This window comes from Tupaia chinensis, unplaced genomic scaffold, assembly GCF_000334495.1.
Source record: "Tupaia chinensis unplaced genomic scaffold, TupChi_1.0 Scaffold147500_2, whole genome shotgun sequence".
Classification (NCBI taxonomy): Eukaryota; Metazoa; Chordata; class Mammalia; order Scandentia; family Tupaiidae; genus Tupaia; species Tupaia belangeri.
In genome coordinates, this window is record NW_006207352.1 from 1,251,891 (window position 1) to 1,258,393 (window position 6,503).

A 6,503-nucleotide genomic window follows, 5' to 3' on the forward strand; every position below is an offset into this window, starting at 1 on the left:
ACCGCAGTTTGAGTCCTGGACCCGGTGACTTAAAACTCACGCTGGGCATGTGTACGTGTGTGCCCCAAATCCTGAGAGGATAATAGAAGAGAAGGGATGGTGGTGGGCCATCCCCCTTGGAGGGTGATTTCTTACTTTCTATCTCTCTGCCTCTCTAGCAAGCACCTGTGCCCTATAGCAAAAATCTCTCTAAAAAATAAATGAATCATTTATAATAATTTCACAAGATATACATGTAATAACATATCAGGCTGTATATCGTAAGTCAAATCTCTGACCCTTGAGCAATTTAACACTCAGGGTGACCAACTCATTCATATGGTGGAAAACCATCTAGAACATTTTGTTTAAGACCAGTCCTATTATCTTACCTCAGCCTCCCAGGCAGGACCACAGGTAGGTCTCTCAAGCAGGGCCTTGCGATGTTGCCTGTGCTCTGAACATCGGGGGTTACAGAAATATGTACTGTGTCTGGCTTTTAGGTCAGACTCGGAACTGAAACTGGACCTCCTATATGTGACTAGTCTGTGGAACAGTCTTGCCACCACAATGGCCTACATTAATTTTCTTTTCATTTTGCTAGAGGGGATGTGTTCTCACCAGAGAGAGGCAGCAAGAGAGAGACAGGGAAAGCAAGAAAGCATTCCCATGGGGCATGGTCATGCCACAATCCCTTCTCTTCCCTCTCTTTGGGGATTTTGGGCATGCATGCACATGTGCCCAGTATGTTTCTCAAACCCCATGATATTCAGCTTCCTTACTGCCAAGCCCAGGCTGGCCCATGTATAATTTTCTGCTCCCCCAAGTTTAACTACAGAATGCCTATTGTTGACTGGGAGGCTAGCTGGCAACATGAACAGTTGGTTAACACACATCCTGTGTGCATGTTACATACTGTGTTCTCACAATAAAGAAACCTAGAGAAAAAGTTAAAGAAAATCACAAAAAAGAAATGCACTTACAGGTCTATATTGTATTTCTATCACGCTTACTGAGACCCACACAGTTTAAATTGTGTTGTTCAGAGTCAGGCTATTTACTTGTCAATTTAGAAAAAGCAGAAGGGGTGAGAATTGGGAGGAGGGAAAGATAGAGACACTGCTCAACAAACCACGTGTTTGATACTTCTTTGGATCTGGATTCAAGCAAACTTAAGAAAAGGTGTGATTCAATTAGTAAAATTTGGACACTGATTATAATGGGTTTGTTTGTTTTTTAAATAGTTGTATGTCTTAGAATTAAGTGCCAAGGGGCTGGCAGGTGTTGTGGGGGTTAAGGCACTGGACTCAAGGTGCTGGCCAACCATGGTTCAAGTCTTGGACCTGGTGGCTTGCTTTTTCACTTTCCCTTTCTCTCTGTGTGTGTCTCTCTCTGATAAAATTTAAAAAGAAATAATAATAATAATAACAAATAAAATGGAATAAATAAAAAATATTTAAGATAAATAAGTGCTGAGACTGCCACAGATGCAGCTGGGGGGTGGGTGCAGTGTGGACAGATGAGCTGTCCATGAATGAGCAGCTGCAAACACTCATGGCAAGTGGCGGGAGTTCGTCATCTGACGTCTGTGTGTGTTTGAGTTTTTGATGACAAACAGAAACAAGCACATGGGCTGGATAGTGTTGCAGCACCAGACTGTGATACTCTGTGAGGCTAACCTACATGGCAGGTTCCCACGGTCTCCCTAGGTGCTCCAGGCATCTGTGAGCCCATGATCAGGGCTGGTTCAGGCTGTGGTGAACTGTGGTATCAAGATCCTGCAGGGGGTGCCTATTTCTCTCTCCATGTTGCACATGGAAGAAAGAAATAAAACAGGCAAAGGAAGGCTAGCAGGTAGTATGGTGGTTAAGGCACTGGAATCCAAATGGCCAACTTCATGGTTTAAGACCCAGACCTGGCCACTTGAAAACTACACCAGGCACATGTGCATGCATGCTCAAAATCCTGAGAAGAATGGAGAAGAAGAGAAATTACCCCCTGGGGTATTTCCCACTTTTCCTCTCTCTCTCTCTGTCTCTGGCAAGTGTACTTACCCTATAGCATAAAAAGCTAAACAAGAAAAGCCCACTGGCTCTGTGTGCATGTGCCCATATCCCTGGAGGAGGGAGAGGTAGAGGAGAAATTGCACCCTGACCACCCCATAGGGCTTTTTTCTCTTTCTTTTCTGTCTCCAGTGAGTGCACATGCCCTTTGGCAGAAAGAGAAAAGGGAAAAAAAAAAGAGAGAGATGAGAGAAGAGGAGACAGGCAAGCAAATAGAAGCATGTAAGGGCAGCCCAGGAGGGCGCTGGAGGCACAGACACATGAGAGCCTTGAGCCTTGATCTAATCCCAGCTCTGCCACTGCAGACATTGGCCTGAGCAAGTCGTGCAAGCCACCGAGCCTCATATTCTTTGTCTAAGTAGCAACAATTGGTTGGGAAACTAAGTGCACACCCTTTACCATTCCCAGTGGGGGGGCAGTCACAGGGAAGCAGTGAGGGCTGTGAGAGCCTGGCCAAGGCCCAGGGGTGGTGACCATCTGGGAGCCACTGAGAATGTCGTGCTTCTTATCCTCACTCAGTGTGCCTCTGGTCTGGATGGAAGCCATGTCACTCCACCTGCAGAGATGGAGAGGTGCACTCATGGGAAACTGCAAAGTGCGCAGACAGGTCGGAAGGCTGCTAGTGCCTTAAAGGGAAGTTTTGTAGTGTCCAAACAGGCATTGGCAGACTTTTAAAATAAAAGATCACATAACAGGGCCAGTAGGTGACATAGTGGTTAAGGCGCTGGACTCCTGCACAGCTGACCACAGTTCAAATCCTGGATTTGGTGGCTTGAAAGTCATGCCATGTGTGCATGCTGAAAATCCCAGGGAATGGAGGAAAAGAAACTGTGGTAGGATCATCCTCCTGGGGGTGATTTTTCACTTTCCCTTTAACTGTTTCTGTCTCTCTGTGGTGAGTGCAAGCATCCTGTGGCAAAAGCAAACAAACAAACAAAAAGGTCACATGATAAATAAATTCAGCTTTCCAAGCCATAGGGCATTTGTCTTGCCTCTTCAACTCTGTCACCAGAACACAGAAGTGGCTGGAGATAACTTGAAAACAGGGGAAATTCCAATAACATGTTATTTATGAAAGCGGGCAGGCTGGATCGGGCCACCTGCTCTAGTTTATCGGGTGGAAGAGTGGCAGTGGCTGCCCTGGGCTCCAGTTTAGATATGGAGATGTGGCTGCTAGAGTGCTCATGGGGCTGCTGTGAGGACGAGCCCAGGCCCCCCAGGAGGGGTCACCATTTCTGTGTCCACAAGCAAAGGGAAGCAAGGTGGAGCATGGCCTCCCACCACACTTTCCCCAATTCCTGGGGCCCCACCATGGTGCTGCAGGGGGGAGTGCACTGATGTCTGAGGCTGAGGCCTTGTGAGAGGCCTGGGTTCTGTTCCAGCCCAGCCTGAGCAGGCCATGTACAGTGTGTGCCTGTAGTCCCAGCTAACCGAAAGGCTGGGACAGGGTTGAGACATGATAAAGCCCTGTCAAGAAGACCCCATCTCTCCTTCCCATGCACTTCCATTAAAAATAATTATATAGGAGTCAGAAGGTGACAGAGAGGTTAAGGCACTGGACTCCCACATGGATGACTGCAATTTTAGCCCTGGACCTAGCAGCTTGCTTGCTCTCTCTCTCTCATGCATGCACCCTATAGCAAATTTAATAATAAACAAATAAATAAAATGAAATAATTCTTTTTTAAAAAGAAAGAAAATCACAACAGGTGCATGTGCATGCATACCCCAAATCCCTAGAGAGTACTGGAGGAGAAGGGATTGTGGTGTGGTCATCCTCCCAGGTGGGTTTCTCACTTTCCCTCTGTCTCTTTCCAGCAAGCACATATGTCCTCTGGTGAAAATAAAATAAAAACTATGCACTTTAAAACCCACGTTTATGAAGACAGCAGGTGGCATGGTGGTTAAGGCACTGGACTCTCTCATGGCTGACCATGGTTCAAGTCCTGAACCTGGTAGCTTGAAAATCATGCCAGGGTTGGGTGCATGCATGCCCAAAATTCCTGGAGGAGAATGGAGAAAAGATTGTAGTGTTGCAGTGGGGCATCCTCCCTGAAGAGTGATTTGTCACTTTCCTTCCCTTTGTCTCTCTCTGGTGAGAGCATGTGCCCTATGGCAATATCATAGAAAAAAATCTCCCCATGTTCCTAAAAGTGGAGATGGGAGAGCATCCCTAGCAAAATCTCTTAGTCTTAAAGACTACAGATCCCAGAGGCTTTCACAGTGGCTTTCCTTTCAGCAGGCACACCTGTGGTTGTGTCTATATGTACACCTTACAATTTTTAGTCTTTTTTTTTTGAGAGAGAGAGAGAGAGGAGAGAGAGAAAGAGAGAGATTTTTTTGCTATAGGACATGTGTGCTTGCCAGAGACACAGAGACAAAAAGTGATAAATCACATCCCCTCCCCCTGCAGGAGCAATGGCTGCACAGCTATCCCTTCTCCTCCATTCTCCTCTCAGGATTTTGGACACACACACACACACACACACATGCCCAGTGTGTTTCAGGCCTCCAGGTCTAGGACTTGAACCTCGGCCATGTGGGAGTCCAGCAACATAACCATTATGCAATCTGCTGGTCCCAAGTCTTAGGACCTGAGTCTCACCTACATCAGGGCTGGGTGGTAGGTGCTTGTGGATTTGAGACTTGTTTTGAGTTTCACTTCAGAACAAAGATAAATACAGCTGGACAGGAGTTAAAGCAGTGGCCACAGCTCCTTCCTATGTGAAAGACCTGGCTGACATGTACAACAATCCATGGGTCTGAATCCCAGAAGACTTAGCCTGCTTCCGATTGGACCATTCACAACGCTTACCAGAACATTCCAGAATGGGAACCCTACTGAATTGTCACTGCCATTCTCCAGCCCAACATCCAGAAATCACTGGCTGTCTTCTTCAGAAACTGAATTTCCTACTATTAATCATTGTTTTTATTTATTTTTTGTAGAAATTTCCTCCCCATAAATGCCTGGCTTACATTATCCAGCAAATGTTAACTACCAAGTCCCAATAGATGGTTCAGCTGGTCCTAAATGAACAAAAGACAACCAATAAGATAATGGCCTTATATTGTCTAAAAGATTAAAGAATAATGCCTCTTCTTTCTTTGAACAAGAGAGGGGAATAAGAGAGGTTCTGTGCTTGTCAGACTTTAGTCAGGCTCCTGAATCTTTCCCTGGACTCATCTGTTACTTTCTTGTAAAAAGCAAATTAGCAAAGAACCCCCTTGAGTAATTTTAATAGCAACACACATGTCATATCTGATTATCCTTAAAACCCACGTTCCTGGGGCCAGCAGGTGATGAGGGTCCTCTGTCTCCATCATGCCCTAGTTGATGTCTGATTACTTTCATTGTCTTCAGAAGAATCTTAAGTCATTTTAGTCTGAATGTCCCTTGATGTTTCCTCTTAATAGTTTTCCATATGCTGACCCCCACCCCCCCCCACACACACCTCCGCTTTAAATTCCCACGCAATATTCAGAGTTCAGCCCAATTGTTTTCCCTGCTGTCCAATTCTATTGCAGTGTTTCCTATATCTACTGTGATAGTTCCAGATACAAGAGCCTCCACACTGCCCTAAACACCTGCCCTACCATTTAGAAATGTGCTTGGACCAGGAAACATTTATGCCGTGGGTCCTCAGGGATTTTGTTTAATTAGAAAATTGAACAATTTGTTTCTATGTCACCCAGATACACGGAAATCAGGCTGCATCAAGAACGTGTAACAATGCAGGAGAGAGGTGGGCACCCTGCAGGGAAGGTCTCAAAGCCTACCATACTCTGGCTGGTCTTTAGATATGAACCTGGTACCCTGGATGCTCAGCTGGCAGGACCATGGACCCTCATCCCCTTAAAGGGCCGGCCTGGGACCTGTGGACACAGGTGAGATACCAGTTGGTGCCTCCTCTTTCTGTGCCTTTCTGGTCACCTTTCCTAATGAGGTGAAAAGGGAGACAGTTCTGCTCCAAGCTGCTGATGGCTGGGAGGAGAGGCAGGGCTGGAGTAAGAGTGGGGCTTGAGCAACATGGGCTGCTGGGCTCCTGGAGCAGCAGTGAGGCTCAGTGGCAGCTCCAGGGAGGCTGACTCCCCAACCCCTGTCCTCATCCTCCCACTGGCCCAGGAGGCTGAGAGTTGTGGCCAGAGCTTCAGTCAGTGACCATTGCTTGTAAAGAGCCCTGCTTCCCCCTCATCCTCTGGCAGGGTGGGCTTGGAGAGGCAGCTGTGGTCTAGAAGAGCAGTGGGTAGACCAGAACATGCCTGTGTTCTTTCCCTGGGCTGCCCCGACAGCATCATGGACTGAATGGCTCAGGACAACGGAGACTTGTCTTCACTCTGAAGTCCAGAGGTCTGGGATCAAGTGGCAGTAGAGCCACCCTCCATCTGATGTGCTAGGAAGGGTTCATTCTGGGTCTCACTCCAGCCTCTGGTGGCTTCTTGTCCATGACAGCAGAGCTC

At 47.0% G+C, this 6,503-nt stretch overlaps 1 long non-coding RNA gene across 1 annotated transcript in view; it reads left to right on the forward strand.

Moving 5' to 3' along the window:
• LOC102487578 (uncharacterized) overlaps positions 1 to 5,809 on the forward strand; it is a 21,862-nt gene extending 16,053 nt beyond the window's left edge. The window contains exon 3 of the long non-coding RNA XR_337600.1: positions 5,739 to 5,809. This is a non-coding gene — a long non-coding RNA (uncharacterized LOC102487578). The remainder of the gene's footprint in view (positions 1 to 5,738) is intronic.
• The last annotated feature ends 694 nt before the right edge of the window (positions 5,810 to 6,503 follow it).